Below are 17356 nucleotides of genomic sequence, written 5' to 3' on the forward strand. Positions count from 1 at the left end.
ACCCAAAAAAGGAGGGTGGGGGACTCTAAAATTGGGGGGACCCCCCAAATTGGTTGTGTCCCCCCCCAAAATTGGTTGTGTCCCCCCCAATTAGGGGAGGAACCCCCAAAATTGGTTGGGCGAACCCCCAAATTGGGGGGAAGAACACTTAAATGGAAGTGTGAAATTCCAGAATTGAATGTGGACCCCCCAGAACAGTCTTCAGGGGTTTAGTGTGGTAAATTTTATCGGGTTAGGGCTGCAAGGGTTTTTAGGGTTAGGGTTTCTAGGGTTTGTTGGGGTAGGGGTTAGGGTTAGATCCGTGGTTGCCATAGCGTTAGGGGTCAAGGTTCTTAGGGGTTAGGCCTAATATTAGGGCGGAAGGCCAAAATAAGAGGGGGGGAGCCCCCACCAAAATCGAAGGGTTGAAGCCCAAAGTTAGGGGAAGGAACGGCCAAATTGTGGGGTCTCCCAAAATTGGGCGGAAGAACTCTTTAATATTAGGGGGGAACCCAAAAAAGGAGGGTGGGGGACTCTACAATTGGGGGGGGACCCCCAAAATTGGTCGGGTCCCCCCAAATTAGGGGAGGAACCCCCAAAATTGGGTGGGTGAACCCCCAAATTGGGGGGAAGAAGACTTAAATGGAAGTGTGAAATTCCAGAATTGAATGTGGACCCCCCCCAGACCTGGGGAGGAATCCCCAAACTTGGGGGGGACCCCCAAAATTGGGGTTAAAGCCCCAGATCCCGGGGAGCTAAGCCCCAAATTAAGGGAAGGAACCTCAAACATGTGGTGAGAACCCCAACATTGGGGGAAAGAACCTTAATATTAGGGTGGCAGGCCAAGAAAGGATGGTGGGGGCCTCCAAAATTGTGGGGGGCTTGGAATTGGGGGGAATCCCCAAAATGGAGGGGGAACCCCAAAAGTGGGGGGGGGGGGCGAAGCACCAAATTAGGGGAAGGAACCCCAAAATTGCGGGAAGAACTCTGAAATGGAGAGCTGAAAACCCGAAATTGAGGGGAAACCCCCCAAAACGGCGGGAAAACCCTCCATAAACACGAAACCGGTAATGGAACAGAGCAAAAAATGGCGTCCTACGGCAAGGTGCGAGGCTCAATTTTCTGGGGAGTGCTGGGAAATGTAGTTCTTGGCCACCGGGTTTCCGGGAGTCCATATTGTTTTCCCAGAGCATGCCGGGAGATGTAGTTCTCGGACACTGGGCTTCCGGGAGGCCATGTTGGTTTCCCATCTTTGCTAGACTCCGGGTGCTCTGGCTTCACAGAGAAACCCCCAAACTGAAAAATGTACCTGCTAATATATTGGGCTCTAAATGTAGCCCTGGGTTAATTGAATAACAATCCCTGGGTAAGATTGAAGTGCAGGAGGGGTTGGCTACGGTTTTAAGAGCCGGTTTGCAGAAAAGGGATTTCCCGTTAAGAAATGGCATATACTGATTGTTCTCTTCCTTGCTCTGCCAAGACCTGAAGCACATCTTGGAAGCCAGGCAGAATCCGTGGAGCCAATGGAGTTCTCAAGCTCGACTTCAGCTTCTTCCCAGCTAGAAGAAGCAAGGACACGCCGGCTGAGTACAACAGGCAACGCGCCCGTATCTGTAGACGAGGATTTAGAGATGCTACTTTGGGAACTCTCAGACGGCATACTGGAAGCCGAGCTCGACTTGGACCCAGGGAAGGATGAGGATGACCTCCTCCTTGAGCTTTCCAAGATGATTGATGATTGAACTGTGTAAGAAATGGTCCAGCAATTCGTGCCACTAAGGGGTTTTGAAGGGTTAACATTGAGGCCTGGGTTTAGGCGAGAAAAGAACAAAGGGATTTCTTCGGAGAAAAACTGCTGACTTTGCACGGATGTGCAGTAACTTCTGATAGCCGGCCAAGAGACCACTAGATAAGGAGGAAGAATAAGAGCCTTCCTGTCTCCCTGTCTCCCTGGACCACGAGATAAGGAGGAAAATATGAACCTCCCTGTCTCCCTGTTCGAACGGCCCATGAGAAAGTAACAGAGACTGATAAGCAGGCGACATCGGATTTGGGAAACCAATTATAATAACCCTGCCTCTTCTAGAAGTAGTAATAAATATGTATTAGCCTAGGAGTATAAAAAAGTAGATGCCTTACGTAACGGGTGTGCGTCCCGGTGGAGCAGAGACTCCCGGCGCACCCAGCGCTGTTTGCTTGCCTCTATTCGTTTAATAAATTGTAAACTCTGATTGTAATCCTATTTGGGACTCAGTCATTTATAACAATTGGGGGCTCGTCCGGGATGGTCTTGGTTCCTGAATTCTGACTTGATCTAGGAGGGGCGCCCCCACCATTTGGTGGCTCCTGTTCGAGTCAGGTCGGGGCTAACACCATCCTGAACCTGAATAAGGGCAAGCAAAGATTTAGATTTTTTTTATGAGCTCCCTTTGCCGGCTGCAGCACTATATTTTGCCCGTAATTCTGCGCGCGAAGATCCGAACGAAGACGACGGAGTCGTAAGTATTTAATGTGTATACCGTTCGGTTGGGTGGGTTTCGGTTGCCTGTGTGTGTGAGAGTGTGACTGAGACGGAACGTAGTTCCGAAGCGATTGTGGAGGTCTTCTAACCGCGGTTCCAATCTCCCGCGAGGGACTTGGCCGGTGAAGGACCGAAGCGATTCCTATAGGATTCGTGGGTGGGTGATAGGTCCTAAACCCCCTGCAAGACACTCTCACTAAGGCAACCAAGGGCTGTAGGAATTGCCACAGTAAAATTCCTAGATGGGTCAGACAAAATTGAAGACCCGGGACCAGAGAAAAGGGAGCAAATTACCAGACATACCACCAGAAAGTCCATTAGGGATAATGATTAGAAATTGGAACGATAGGGGCCCCAGAAAAGGAAAAAGCAAAGTAAAAATGATTCAGTATTGTATGATAGAATGGCCAAAGGAGCCTTTAAGACCACATGTCTTTTGGCCTATTTTCGGATCTTTTGAAGACTGGGTTTGCCAGGCTTTAAATCTACATGTTAACTCAAAGGAACCTTTTAGCCAGGAGGAAAGTGATTATGCAGGATTATGGATCAGGATCTCACGTCCTTTTCCAGCCTCAATATTTACACTAAAAGCAGACGAGAAGTTTGACGAAGAAGAGAACAAAAAAATAAAAAATAAAAAAAAAAAAGGAAAAAGAAAAAGATGATGAATGGGAGTCATTGGATAACCTACCACCTCTATATCCTAACAATCCACCCCCGGTGGTGCATCTTGTAATCCTGTTTTGTTCTTAAATGTTTTGACTGTGTCAAGGAGGAAGGTGGGAGCATTATCTAAGTAACAGTTTAGAAGTTTGGGTATATTCGCGGTGGTGTTCGGTCAGTTTCCCAAGTATCGGGGGAGCGGGGCTGACTGATTATCAAAGTGGTAGAACGGAGAGTCACTTCTTTGGTGGTTCGGGCCTGAGCCCTGGGAATTTGGTAAAAAGGGGGAGAGCGAATTTATTTAGGCCTCAATACCTTTTTAAACCCCCATCTTGACGGATACACAGGAGTGATTCCTTGTTTTGTGTAGGCTTACTAACAAAGTGCATGAGAAAAATTACCATTTGGCTTGAAATTCGGTCTTATTGAAATGTAAATTTTGTGGAAAAGGTGTTATTGTTTGTCTAGAAGACAGAAGGCTGAGTGCTTCTGGTGTTTTTCCGAAGTCCTGCGGATTTATGATTGGAACGGGACTCATTAATAATCTGAAATAGTAAAGTTTGTATGTGGAAAGAAGAGTTTAATCCCAGAGGACTGGGACATTTGGGAAGAAGATTAGGAAAAGATAGTAAAAACCTGCAATAAAAAGGTTTGCGTGGAAATTGAAACAAGGGACAGTAAGTAATATAAATAAATAAAAGGGAATGGGAAATCAAGGAAATGAGTAAAATCCAAAACAAAGACGTCCTAAAAAAAAAAAAAAAAAAAAAAAAAAAAAAAAAAAGCCTCCTTGGGTGCATATTGGCACATTGGAAGGATATTGTTAGAAATGGGGGCACAGAAAGCAAGAGGACTTTCACTAAGTATTGCAATCAATGGTGGCCACTATATAAACTAAATGGCCACTTTATGGATCAATCGACTATAACAGTGTCTTGCAATTAATGTTGTTTTTGAGGAGAGAAGGAAAATAGGATGAAATGTTGTATAGTGATATGTTGTTTCAGCATGTTGCAGGGAAAAGGTTTGGAATTAAGTTGGCCCCTGACTGAGCCTTTGGTGTTGGCATTAGAAAAGTACAGGCTGGAGAAAGATAAAGGAAGTGTTAAAAGGGTTGTTGAAGGTGTTAAAGGTTGTGTGGCATGTAGTATTTAACAAAGCTGTTTGAAGTTGAATGAGCAGGGAAAGAGGATGTAGGAATGCTAATAGTTCCGTCTCAACCCGAGGCTGAGATCTCTAAATCGCGGTGTGAGCCCTCTGGGGCAGGGGGACCGTGATGGGTCCGAGAGAGTTGTCGTGGAAACAGAAAAGCAGCTAACTCTTGAAACAACCTGAGTTCCTGTGTGAGCTCAGATTGCCAATGGGACCGCTCAGGGAACTGTCAACGATTGCATTCCCCTGACCGACCCCCTCACTGAGACCCTAATCACCCCGGAAATTATGTAAATACTAAAATCTGGTTAAATTGGCTATTGGGAATTGAGAATCTGTTCCAACAAGGTCCAAAAGAAACCCCTATGGAATTTATGGAATTTTTGAATTTCTGGACCAACTTTGAAATGCAATGAAAAAAAAAAAAAAAAAATGGACCTGGCTTAAAAAAAAAAAAAAAAAAAAAAAAAAAAAAAAAAAAAAAAGAGAGAGAGGCAACTGGCTAACCTCTTTCCAGGGCAATCAGCCCCTGATATCAGAAAGAAATTGTCTTAGGCTGCAGGACAAACTTACAACAGTCAGGAATGATGGGGACCTGGGGCATCTACCCTAGCAGGTCCACTAGTTGAAATAAAGCTAGGAAACGAAGACAGGCTTGAATTTTTTGTTGGTTATGGGAGCTTCTTTCTCTGTGTTAATTAGGCTGTAAATGTAATAGGAGCAACATATTCAGTGTTAAATAGTTTAAAAGGACGATTAGGAACTAAGACAACTACAATAATTGGAGCCACAGGGAAAGAGGAAGAATGGTCATTCTTACGACCCCTTGATTTGCGTTTTGGGGGTGAGGAACTAACCCATAAATTTTAGTATGTACCAGAATGCCCGATGCCACTCTTGGGACGGGATCTATTAGCCAAATTAGATGCAACAATAACCTTTGAGGATGGAGAATTAATAATGAAGGTACCTGAGTCCAAAGTAGGCCAAATCCTAATGATCAAAGATAAACCCTTTGTTAATATTCCAAGAGAAGTAGAAAATGCAGTTATAGCAACAGTACGGGAAACAGATGTACCAGGGAAGTCGAAACTGGCACAACTGGTAAAGGTGGAATTAAAGGAAGGAGCCAAACCTGTTTGAATCAAACAATATCCACTTAAGATAGAAGCTAGGCACGGGAATAGTGAAAATTATTGACAAATTTCTCAAATATCAGATTCTGGAAGAATGTAAATCGGAATACAATACTCCAATTTTTCCAGTAAAGAAGCCGAATGGCGAGTATAGATCTGTACAAGATCTTAGAGCAGTAAATGAAATAACAAAGGATATTCACCCGGTAGTAGCTAATCCTTACACATTGTTAACATCTGTGAAAGAGAAATATAAATGGTTTACCGTGATAGATTTAAAGGATGCCTTCTTTTGCATACCTCTTGATAAAGATAGTAGAAAATTATTTGCCTTCAAATGGGAAAACGTATTGAAGTTTTTGGACCACATATGGTAACAACCGTTTTGGAACAAAGGGGGGGGGCACTGGTTATCACCCAGCCGGATGATGAAATATCAGGCAATACTAACTGAACAAGATGACATAACCTTGAAAACGACTAACCTGTTATATCCAGCAGTATTTCTAGGAACTGTTCCAGAAGAAGGACCATTGGAACACAATTGTGTGGAAATAATCGAACATACGCCAGCCGTGAATATTCGAAGGATGTACCCCTTGAAAGGTATTCAGTGGGAATACCACACTCCGTGGCACCCACAAAGCTCAGGGAAAGTAGAAAGGATGAATCAAACAATAAAACAACAATTGGCTAAGTTAATGATCGAGACACAGCTGCCCTGGACGAAATGCTTACCATTGGCACTTTTAAACATAAGAACTAAACCACACAGTGAGACTGGTTATCATCATATGAAATGTTATATGGTACGCCTTATTCTCAAGGGATGCCCCTAGGGAACAATGTAGTTGAGGATCATAGTATCCAGAAATACATAATTACCATTGGAAGGAGATTACAGGAGATAAGATAAATTGGGATGATGACTCAGACACCACCTTTAGGATTTGCTATTCATAAAATACAACCAGGAGACAAGGTCTTAATAAAAACCTGGAGAGAAGAATCATTGAACCCTCGATGGGAGGGACTGTACCTTGTTTTACTTACTACTGAAACAGCTGTGAGAACAGCAAGAAGGGGTTGGACCCACGCATCCAGAATAAAAGGACCAATAACTACCGAAGCCTGGAGGGTTGAGTCCACTCCTGGGGAACTGAAACTGAGACTAAAGAGGAACTGATATCCCAGCAATGAGGTTCTGCATGAATTAAGGGCACTGGATAAAGAGGACAAGTCTGAAGGGAGGAAAGGGAGAAGGCAAGACCGGGGTAGGACCCTCCACTGCGGCGTGTATGGTCTACCGAGGGAGGCAACCCCTATGGGTATTGACCGCCGAGTGAGAGTGCCTCGACCGGACTTCTCCCTCACCAAGATCAGTTTGTCCTGAGAAAAATAACATGAGAACCTTTTAAACCCATAATAAAATTGTGATTAGTTTTTCCAGGAGCTGGATCACCCTGAAGGGCTGAATGGTAACACAAGCTCTGAAAGCGGGCCCAACCCCATGATTGAAGGCGCTTCCCACACTCTCAAGATTGGACGGCGAAAAAGGCTTATAATATGACAGGTCGCCAAAGAGAACTGAATTGTGACTGTAAGTGGAAACCCAACGTGGGAGCTTGGAAGCGTGCATATACGAGTACAAACGGGGCAGACATTGTAACAGGACCACTCGGTAACAAGGACACTCTGTATTATCACGCCCCAGAGGGTAAAGATGGATGGGATGGTCATTTTCCAAACGGGACGTGGGCCCTAAAGGGACATTATTGGGTGTGTGGCAAACATGCTTACAAGAGGCTACCTGGAAACTGGTCGGGAATATGCTATGGGGGGTACATAAGACCCTTGTTCTTTTTATTGTCACAAACACAAGGAAATCATTTAGGAATAAGATTATATGATGACCTGAACAGAGTAAAACGATCTATTGATACTTCCTTATCCGGGGGTAGTGCCCAAAAATGGGGAAAGGATGAATGGCCTCCTGAAAGAATCATACAGCATTATGGGCCAGCCACCTGGAACCCAAATGAGTTGATATCAGGAGCCCGAGAACCTATTTATAATTTGAACCGAATAATTAGGTTGCAAGCTATCCTCGAAGTTGTAACAAATCAAACAGCGACAGCCTTGGATCTTTTGGCTGACCAATCCACTCAAATGAGAAATGCTATATTCCAACATAGAATGGTCTTAGACTATTTACTAGCAGAAGAAGGGGGAGTATGTGGAAAACTGAACGATTCTAATTGTTGTCTACAGATTGATGATAATGGAAAAGTGGTCAAGCAGATAACAAAGGAAATTAGAAAGTTAGCCCACGTCCCAGTACAAACTTGGAAGGGTATGGATTGGGATTTCTTTTCATGGTTGCCTGGTGAACCATGGGTTAAAAGGATGCTGTTTTTATTTTTATGTGGTGTAATGACATTATTGTTTATACCTTGTATGATACCTTGCTTTACGTTGTTGATACGGCGAGTAATAAATAGCACCCAATTTGTGATGACTTCAGTGGAGAGAAAAGGTGACGTGTCGATAATGATGCTTAAGAAGTGGACACCCCGAGAACTGACTGATGAAATCCAATTGTTACTGACAAAGGTTGAAGGAGAGACACGAATTGATGATTAAAAAAAAAAAAAAAGGGAGGAATTGTAAGAAATGGTCCAGCAATTCGTGCCACTAAGGGGTTTTGAAGGGTTAACATTGAGGCCTGGGTTTAGGCGAGAAAAGAACAAAGGGATTTCTTCGGAGAAAAACTGCTGACTTTGCACGGATGTGCAGTAACTTCTGATAGCCGGCCAAGAGACCACTAGATAAGGAGGAAGAATAAGAGCCTTCCTGTCTCCCTGTCTCCCTGGACCACGAGATAAGGAGGAAAATATGAGCCTCCCTGTCTCCCTGTTCGAACGGCCCCTGAGAAAGTAACAGAGACTGATAAGCAGGCGACATCGGATTTGGGAAACCAATTATAATAACCCTGCCTCTTCTAGAAGTAGTAATAAATATGTATTAGCCTAGGAGTATAAAAAAGTAGATGCCTTACGTAACGGGTGTGCGTCCCGGTGGAGCAGAGACTCCCGGCGCACCCAGCGCTGTTTGCTTGCCTCTATTCGTTTAATAAATTGTAAACTCTGATTGTAATCCTATTTGGGACTCAGTCATTTATAACAATTGGGGGCTCGTCCGGGATGGTCTTGGTTCCTGAATTCTGACTTGATCTAGGAGGGGCGCCCCCACCATTTGGTGGCTCCTGTTCGAGTCAGGTCGGGGCTAACACCATCCTGAACCTGAATAAGGGCAAGCAAAGATTTAGATTTTTTTTATGAGCTCCCTTTGCCGGCTGCAGCACTATATTTTGCCCGTAATTCTGCGCGCGAAGATCCGAACGAAGACGACGGAGTCGTAAGTATTTAATGTGTATACCGTTCGGTTGGGTGGGTTTCGGTTGCCTGTGTGTGTGAGAGTGTGACTGAGACGGAACGTAGTTCCGAAGCGATTGTGGAGGTCTTCTAACCGCGGTTCCAATCTCCCGCGAGGGACTTGGCCGGTGAAGGACCGAAGCGATTCCTATAGGATTCGTGGGTGGGTGATAGGTCCTAAACCCCCTGCAAGACACTCTCACTAAGGCAACCAAGGGCTGTAGGAATTGCCACAGTAAAATTCCTAGATGGGTCAGACAAAATTGAAGACCCGGGACCAGAGAAAAGGGAGCAAATTACCAGACATACCACCAGAAAGTCCATTAGGGATAATGATTAGAAATTGGAACGATAGGGGCCCCAGAAAAGGAAAAAGCAAAGTAAAAATGATTCAGTATTGTATGATAGAATGGCCAAAGGAGCCTTTAAGACCACATGTCTTTTGGCCTATTTTCGGATCTTTTGAAGACTGGGTTTGCCAGGCTTTAAATCTACATGTTAACTCAAAGGAACCTTTTAGCCAGGAGGAAAGTGATTATGCAGGATTATGGATCAGGATCTCACGTCCTTTTCCAGCCTCAATATTTACACTAAAAGCAGACGAGAAGTTTGACGAAGAAGAGAACAAAAAAATAAAAAATAAAAAAAAAAAAGGAAAAAGAAAAAGATGATGAATGGGAGTCATTGGATAACCTACCACCTCTATATCCTAACAATCCACCCCCGGTGGTGCATCTTGTAATCCTGTTTTGTTCTTAAATGTTTTGACTGTGTCAAGGAGGAAGGTGGGAGCATTATCTAAGTAACAGTTTAGAAGTTTGGGTATATTCGCGGTGGTGTTCGGTCAGTTTCCCAAGTATCGGGGGAGCGGGGCTGACTGATTATCAAAGTGGTAGAACGGAGAGTCACTTCTTTGGTGGTTCGGGCCTGAGCCCTGGGAATTTGGTAAAAAGGGGGAGAGCGAATTTATTTAGGCCTCAATACCTTTTTAAACCCCCATCTTGACGGATACACAGGAGTGATTCCTTGTTTTGTGTAGGCTTACTAACAAAGTGCATGAGAAAAATTACCATTTGGCTTGAAATTCGGTCTTATTGAAATGTAAATTTTGTGGAAAAGGTGTTATTGTTTGTCTAGAAGACAGAAGGCTGAGTGCTTCTGGTGTTTTTCCGAAGTCCTGCGGATTTATGATTGGAACGGGACTCATTAATAATCTGAAATAGTAAAGTTTGTATGTGGAAAGAAGAGTTTAATCCCAGAGGACTGGGACATTTGGGAAGAAGATTAGGAAAAGATAGTAAAAACCTGCAATAAAAAGGTTTGCGTGGAAATTGAAACAAGGGACAGTAAGTAATATAAATAAATAAAAGGGAATGGGAAATCAAGGAAATGAGTAAAATCCAAAACAAAGACGTCCTAAAAAAAAAAAAAAAAAAAAAAAAAAAAAAAAAAAGCCTCCTTGGGTGCATATTGGCACATTGGAAGGATATTGTTAGAAATGGGGGCACAGAAAGCAAGAGGACTTTCACTAAGTATTGCAATCAATGGTGGCCACTATATAAACTAAATGGCCACTTTATGGATCAATCGACTATAACAGTGTCTTGCAATTAATGTTGTTTTTGAGGAGAGAAGGAAAATAGGATGAAATGTTGTATAGTGATATGTTGTTTCAGCATGTTGCAGGGAAAAGGTTTGGAATTAAGTTGGCCCCTGACTGAGCCTTTGGTGTTGGCATTAGAAAAGTACAGGCTGGAGAAAGATAAAGGAAGTGTTAAAAGGGTTGTTGAAGGTGTTAAAGGTTGTGTGGCATGTAGTATTTAACAAAGCTGTTTGAAGTTGAATGAGCAGGGAAAGAGGATGTAGGAATGCTAATAGTTCCGTCTCAACCCGAGGCTGAGATCTCTAAATCGCGGTGTGAGCCCTCTGGGGCAGGGGGACCGTGATGGGTCCGAGAGAGTTGTCGTGGAAACAGAAAAGCAGCTAACTCTTGAAACAACCTGAGTTCCTGTGTGAGCTCAGATTGCCAATGGGACCGCTCAGGGAACTGTCAACGATTGCATTCCCCTGACCGACCCCCTCACTGAGACCCTAATCACCCCGGAAATTATGTAAATACTAAAATCTGGTTAAATTGGCTATTGGGAATTGAGAATCTGTTCCAACAAGGTCCAAAAGAAACCCCTATGGAATTTATGGAATTTTTGAATTTCTGGACCAACTTTGAAATGCAATGAAAAAAAAAAAAAAAAAATGGACCTGGCTTAAAAAAAAAAAAAAAAAAAAAAAAAAAAAAAAAAAAAAAAGAGAGAGAGGCAACTGGCTAACCTCTTTCCAGGGCAATCAGCCCCTGATATCAGAAAGAAATTGTCTTAGGCTGCAGGACAAACTTACAACAGTCAGGAATGATGGGGACCTGGGGCATCTACCCTAGCAGGTCCACTAGTTGAAATAAAGCTAGGAAACGAAGACAGGCTTGAATTTTTTGTTGGTTATGGGAGCTTCTTTCTCTGTGTTAATTAGGCTGTAAATGTAATAGGAGCAACATATTCAGTGTTAAATAGTTTAAAAGGACGATTAGGAACTAAGACAACTACAATAATTGGAGCCACAGGGAAAGAGGAAGAATGGTCATTCTTACGACCCCTTGATTTGCGTTTTGGGGGTGAGGAACTAACCCATAAATTTTAGTATGTACCAGAATGCCCGATGCCACTCTTGGGACGGGATCTATTAGCCAAATTAGATGCAACAATAACCTTTGAGGATGGAGAATTAATAATGAAGGTACCTGAGTCCAAAGTAGGCCAAATCCTAATGATCAAAGATAAACCCTTTGTTAATATTCCAAGAGAAGTAGAAAATGCAGTTATAGCAACAGTACGGGAAACAGATGTACCAGGGAAGTCGAAACTGGCACAACTGGTAAAGGTGGAATTAAAGGAAGGAGCCAAACCTGTTTGAATCAAACAATATCCACTTAAGATAGAAGCTAGGCACGGGAATAGTGAAAATTATTGACAAATTTCTCAAATATCAGATTCTGGAAGAATGTAAATCGGAATACAATACTCCAATTTTTCCAGTAAAGAAGCCGAATGGCGAGTATAGATCTGTACAAGATCTTAGAGCAGTAAATGAAATAACAAAGGATATTCACCCGGTAGTAGCTAATCCTTACACATTGTTAACATCTGTGAAAGAGAAATATAAATGGTTTACCGTGATAGATTTAAAGGATGCCTTCTTTTGCATACCTCTTGATAAAGATAGTAGAAAATTATTTGCCTTCAAATGGGAAAACGTATTGAAGTTTTTGGACCACATATGGTAACAACCGTTTTGGAACAAAGGGGGGGGGCACTGGTTATCACCCAGCCGGATGATGAAATATCAGGCAATACTAACTGAACAAGATGACATAACCTTGAAAACGACTAACCTGTTATATCCAGCAGTATTTCTAGGAACTGTTCCAGAAGAAGGACCATTGGAACACAATTGTGTGGAAATAATCGAACATACGCCAGCCGTGAATATTCGAAGGATGTACCCCTTGAAAGGTATTCAGTGGGAATACCACACTCCGTGGCACCCACAAAGCTCAGGGAAAGTAGAAAGGATGAATCAAACAATAAAACAACAATTGGCTAAGTTAATGATCGAGACACAGCTGCCCTGGACGAAATGCTTACCATTGGCACTTTTAAACATAAGAACTAAACCACACAGTGAGACTGGTTATCATCATATGAAATGTTATATGGTACGCCTTATTCTCAAGGGATGCCCCTAGGGAACAATGTAGTTGAGGATCATAGTATCCAGAAATACATAATTACCATTGGAAGGAGATTACAGGAGATAAGATAAATTGGGATGATGACTCAGACACCACCTTTAGGATTTGCTATTCATAAAATACAACCAGGAGACAAGGTCTTAATAAAAACCTGGAGAGAAGAATCATTGAACCCTCGATGGGAGGGACTGTACCTTGTTTTACTTACTACTGAAACAGCTGTGAGAACAGCAAGAAGGGGTTGGACCCACGCATCCAGAATAAAAGGACCAATAACTACCGAAGCCTGGAGGGTTGAGTCCACTCCTGGGGAACTGAAACTGAGACTAAAGAGGAACTGATATCCCAGCAATGAGGTTCTGCATGAATTAAGGGCACTGGATAAAGAGGACAAGTCTGAAGGGAGGAAAGGGAGAAGGCAAGACCGGGGTAGGACCCTCCACTGCGGCGTGTATGGTCTACCGAGGGAGGCAACCCCTATGGGTATTGACCGCCGAGTGAGAGTGCCTCGACCGGACTTCTCCCTCACCAAGATCAGTTTGTCCTGAGAAAAATAACATGAGAACCTTTTAAACCCATAATAAAATTGTGATTAGTTTTTCCAGGAGCTGGATCACCCTGAAGGGCTGAATGGTAACACAAGCTCTGAAAGCGGGCCCAACCCCATGATTGAAGGCGCTTCCCACACTCTCAAGATTGGACGGCGAAAAAGGCTTATAATATGACAGGTCGCCAAAGAGAACTGAATTGTGACTGTAAGTGGAAACCCAACGTGGGAGCTTGGAAGCGTGCATATACGAGTACAAACGGGGCAGACATTGTAACAGGACCACTCGGTAACAAGGACACTCTGTATTATCACGCCCCAGAGGGTAAAGATGGATGGGATGGTCATTTTCCAAACGGGACGTGGGCCCTAAAGGGACATTATTGGGTGTGTGGCAAACATGCTTACAAGAGGCTACCTGGAAACTGGTCGGGAATATGCTATGGGGGGTACATAAGACCCTTGTTCTTTTTATTGTCACAAACACAAGGAAATCATTTAGGAATAAGATTATATGATGACCTGAACAGAGTAAAACGATCTATTGATACTTCCTTATCCGGGGGTAGTGCCCAAAAATGGGGAAAGGATGAATGGCCTCCTGAAAGAATCATACAGCATTATGGGCCAGCCACCTGGAACCCAAATGAGTTGATATCAGGAGCCCGAGAACCTATTTATAATTTGAACCGAATAATTAGGTTGCAAGCTATCCTCGAAGTTGTAACAAATCAAACAGCGACAGCCTTGGATCTTTTGGCTGACCAATCCACTCAAATGAGAAATGCTATATTCCAACATAGAATGGTCTTAGACTATTTACTAGCAGAAGAAGGGGGAGTATGTGGAAAACTGAACGATTCTAATTGTTGTCTACAGATTGATGATAATGGAAAAGTGGTCAAGCAGATAACAAAGGAAATTAGAAAGTTAGCCCACGTCCCAGTACAAACTTGGAAGGGTATGGATTGGGATTTCTTTTCATGGTTGCCTGGTGAACCATGGGTTAAAAGGATGCTGTTTTTATTTTTATGTGGTGTAATGACATTATTGTTTATACCTTGTATGATACCTTGCTTTACGTTGTTGATACGGCGAGTAATAAATAGCACCCAATTTGTGATGACTTCAGTGGAGAGAAAAGGTGACGTGTCGATAATGATGCTTAAGAAGTGGACACCCCGAGAACTGACTGATGAAATCCAATTGTTACTGACAAAGGTTGAAGGAGAGACACGAATTGATGATTAAAAAAAAAAAAAAAGGGAGGAATTGTAAGAAATGGTCCAGCAATTCGTGCCACTAAGGGGTTTTGAAGGGTTAACATTGAGGCCTGGGTTTAGGCGAGAAAAGAACAAAGGGATTTCTTCGGAGAAAAACTGCTGACTTTGCACGGATGTGCAGTAACTTCTGATAGCCGGCCAAGAGACCACTAGATAAGGAGGAAGAATAAGAGCCTTCCTGTCTCCCTGTCTCCCTGGACCACGAGATAAGGAGGAAAATATGAGCCTCCCTGTCTCCCTGTTCGAACGGCCCCTGAGAAAGTAACAGAGACTGATAAGCAGGCGACATCGGATTTGGGAAACCAATTATAATAACCCTGCCTCTTCTAGAAGTAGTAATAAATATGTATTAGCCTAGGAGTATAAAAAAGTAGATGCCTTACGTAACGGGTGTGCGTCCCGGTGGAGCAGAGACTCCCGGCGCACCCAGCGCTGTTTGCTTGCCTCTATTCGTTTAATAAATTGTAAACTCTGATTGTAATCCTATTTGGGACTCAGTCATTTATAACAAACTGCATAGTCCTATGGTATATTAAAAAAAAAAAAAAAAAAAAAAAAAAAAAAAAAAAAACCAACTCTTCTTCTTGTTGGATACCCTGAGGTGATCCTTTTTCTAACTGAGGCTTTGCAATGAGACTTAAAGCACAGTTGGAACTGGTAGAAATTGGCAGGATTTGCACTCAGTTGTCCTAAGTTTCCCTGCTGGTCAGAGTTAAGGTCTTGTGCATGGTTCCGTAAGTAGAGGTGGCTACCTTTGATATCAAGAGGACAAAACACTTGTTTCTTTTGGCACAGAAAGATGTCCATCGGCACGCTGTGGTGGCTGTGAATTGACGTAGTGATGGAGCGATGCTCTGAAGGCTTAAACGGAAAGCTTCTTCCTTCCGCCCCCCCTTGGCACAGCTCGATGTTGGGCACATTGTGAAGCCTGGGTGTTCTGATTTCTCGGACAGTTGATACCCAAATCCCGGAGTTACTATGTCAACTCTTGACTTTTATTTGTGTATGCCATTGTTTTGACTGTAATCTTTTCAGATGATGAAGCTGTAAGGGCGGGAGGGAGCAAAATAATTATTCTAGCGTTGTGGACCAAACATGCTGCCAGGAGTGGTGGTGGTGGGGTCAGCCCACCCGGCCTTACTTTCAATTATCAGGGATGATAAAATGGTGTGAAAAGCAGCAGCTCTGCGATACGGCTACGCTACCCCCACTCCCTTCTCTTGTGCTGTACCAAAGTTCCCCCAAGCTTTGGTTGGTGCTTTTTGCTGGTGACAGTAGGACTCCAGGGCGAGTAGTCGGGACTCTCCTGCAGTAACTGGGTCAATTAAGGGTTGGTTTAAGTGCCTCCTGGTTTTTAAAATTGCTCCCCTGAGCTGCTGGCTCTGCTGCCTGCTACAGCAAATGTTCGGGTGCCATCAGCGTCGCACTTGGGCGTGGGCACTGACCCTGCGGAGGAGAGCTGAGACTCGCGTGTATTGTGTACCCTGCCGCCAGTGATCGTTTTCCCCTAGCAGATCTATTTTGAATCATTTCCCTAAATTTTAGAGGAACTTTAGGCTCTTTGTGCTATGATTTGTGAAGCTGTAGGGGCCCTCAGGCATTTGCTGCTGGCAGAGGAAAACCGCTTGTCGAATTTGTTGTAAATACTTTCTGTTTGGACAACAACGCCTGTGTGTGTGTGTGTGTGTGTGTGTGTGCGTGCTTTGACAACCCCCTGCGACGCCCCAGCTCCGCGAGGGAAGCTTTGAAGCGGCTCTGGGAAAACCTCTGCGGAAGAAACCGCTGCTAGTGACTTGCGGAAAAGGGACTCCACAATCAGTGAGATTGTAAAGTAGGTATGTTTATTCAGCGCTGGGCAGCACGGGAGGTTGTGGGCATGAAGACTGATGACTCTTCCTCGTCACCGCTAGTTGACCTCTTGTCTTTGCACAGACTCAGTTGCTCCTTGGCTCTTGTCCATCTGCAGGACCAGTTTCTCCCAGTTTCTTAAGACAGGCTCACTCTCTTATTAGGAGACTGACCTTGGTAAGGGGCCCAAGGCTTCTTGCTTTAGTTAATTGGCACAATGCACCATAGTTAGCAAAGACGCTAAGTAGCATCCTAGTTTAACGCTGTCAGCGCTCTATCTCTACTTGATAAGATTCTCCTAACTCCCTCTCTCACTGGAGCCCACGCAGCCCTCCGTCCTGCCGAAGGACTTCACGGGGACTTCTGCCGGCTCCGGGTGCCCGCACACAGACAGAAATGGCTTTGAGAGAAAACAATCAGGAGGAGGAGAGCTCAGAGACTGCGGCCGGCTTCGGCCACCTTCCCCTCGCTTTCCCTCTCCGTGTTCAAACCGAGCACTGTTCTGCCGTCAACCTTCGCTGCCTCTGCCCGCGGCGCTGGGCTTTCGCGTGTGCCATTGCTCCTCTACATATTTTATCCTTCCTTTTGTAAGGAATGGTCCAGCAATTCGTGTCACTAAGGGATTTGAAGGGTTACCATCGAGGCCCGGGTCTAGGTGATAAGAGAACAAAGGGGTTTTTAGGGAAAAGTGCTGACTACTGCAGGGGATGTTGCTAGAGTTTCTGAAATCCGGCGCAGAGGCTCCCAAACGAGGAGGAAGGGGGAGCTGAAGGACAATTGAAGGACAAAAGCCTGAGAGGAAGACAACCAGCATTCAGCCCGAGCAAGCCCCGAGAGACCACCAGAGACTGGTACGCAGGCGCCCCTGGGAGGGGTTTCGGATTCCGGAAACCAATTCTAATAACCCTGCCTCTTCTCGAAGTAGTAATGAATATGTATTAGCCTGGGAGCATCAAAACCAGCCGCCTTACGTAACAGGCGTGCGTCCTGG

General features: G+C 44.1%; 1 long non-coding RNA gene across 1 annotated transcript; it reads left to right on the forward strand.

Moving 5' to 3' along the window:
• Positions 1-1726: 1726 nt before the first annotated feature.
• On the forward strand, positions 1727-15003 carry LOC310881802. The gene is made up of 2 exons (XR_014572607.1): positions 1727-2477; positions 5950-15003. It is a non-coding gene; the product is annotated as an uncharacterized lncRNA (long non-coding RNA).
• The last annotated feature ends 2353 nt before the right edge of the window (positions 15004-17356 follow it).

This window comes from Anser anser (genome assembly GCF_964211835.1).
Source record: "Anser anser genome assembly, chromosome: 15".
NCBI classification, from domain to species: domain Eukaryota; kingdom Metazoa; phylum Chordata; class Aves; order Anseriformes; family Anatidae; genus Anser; species Anser anser.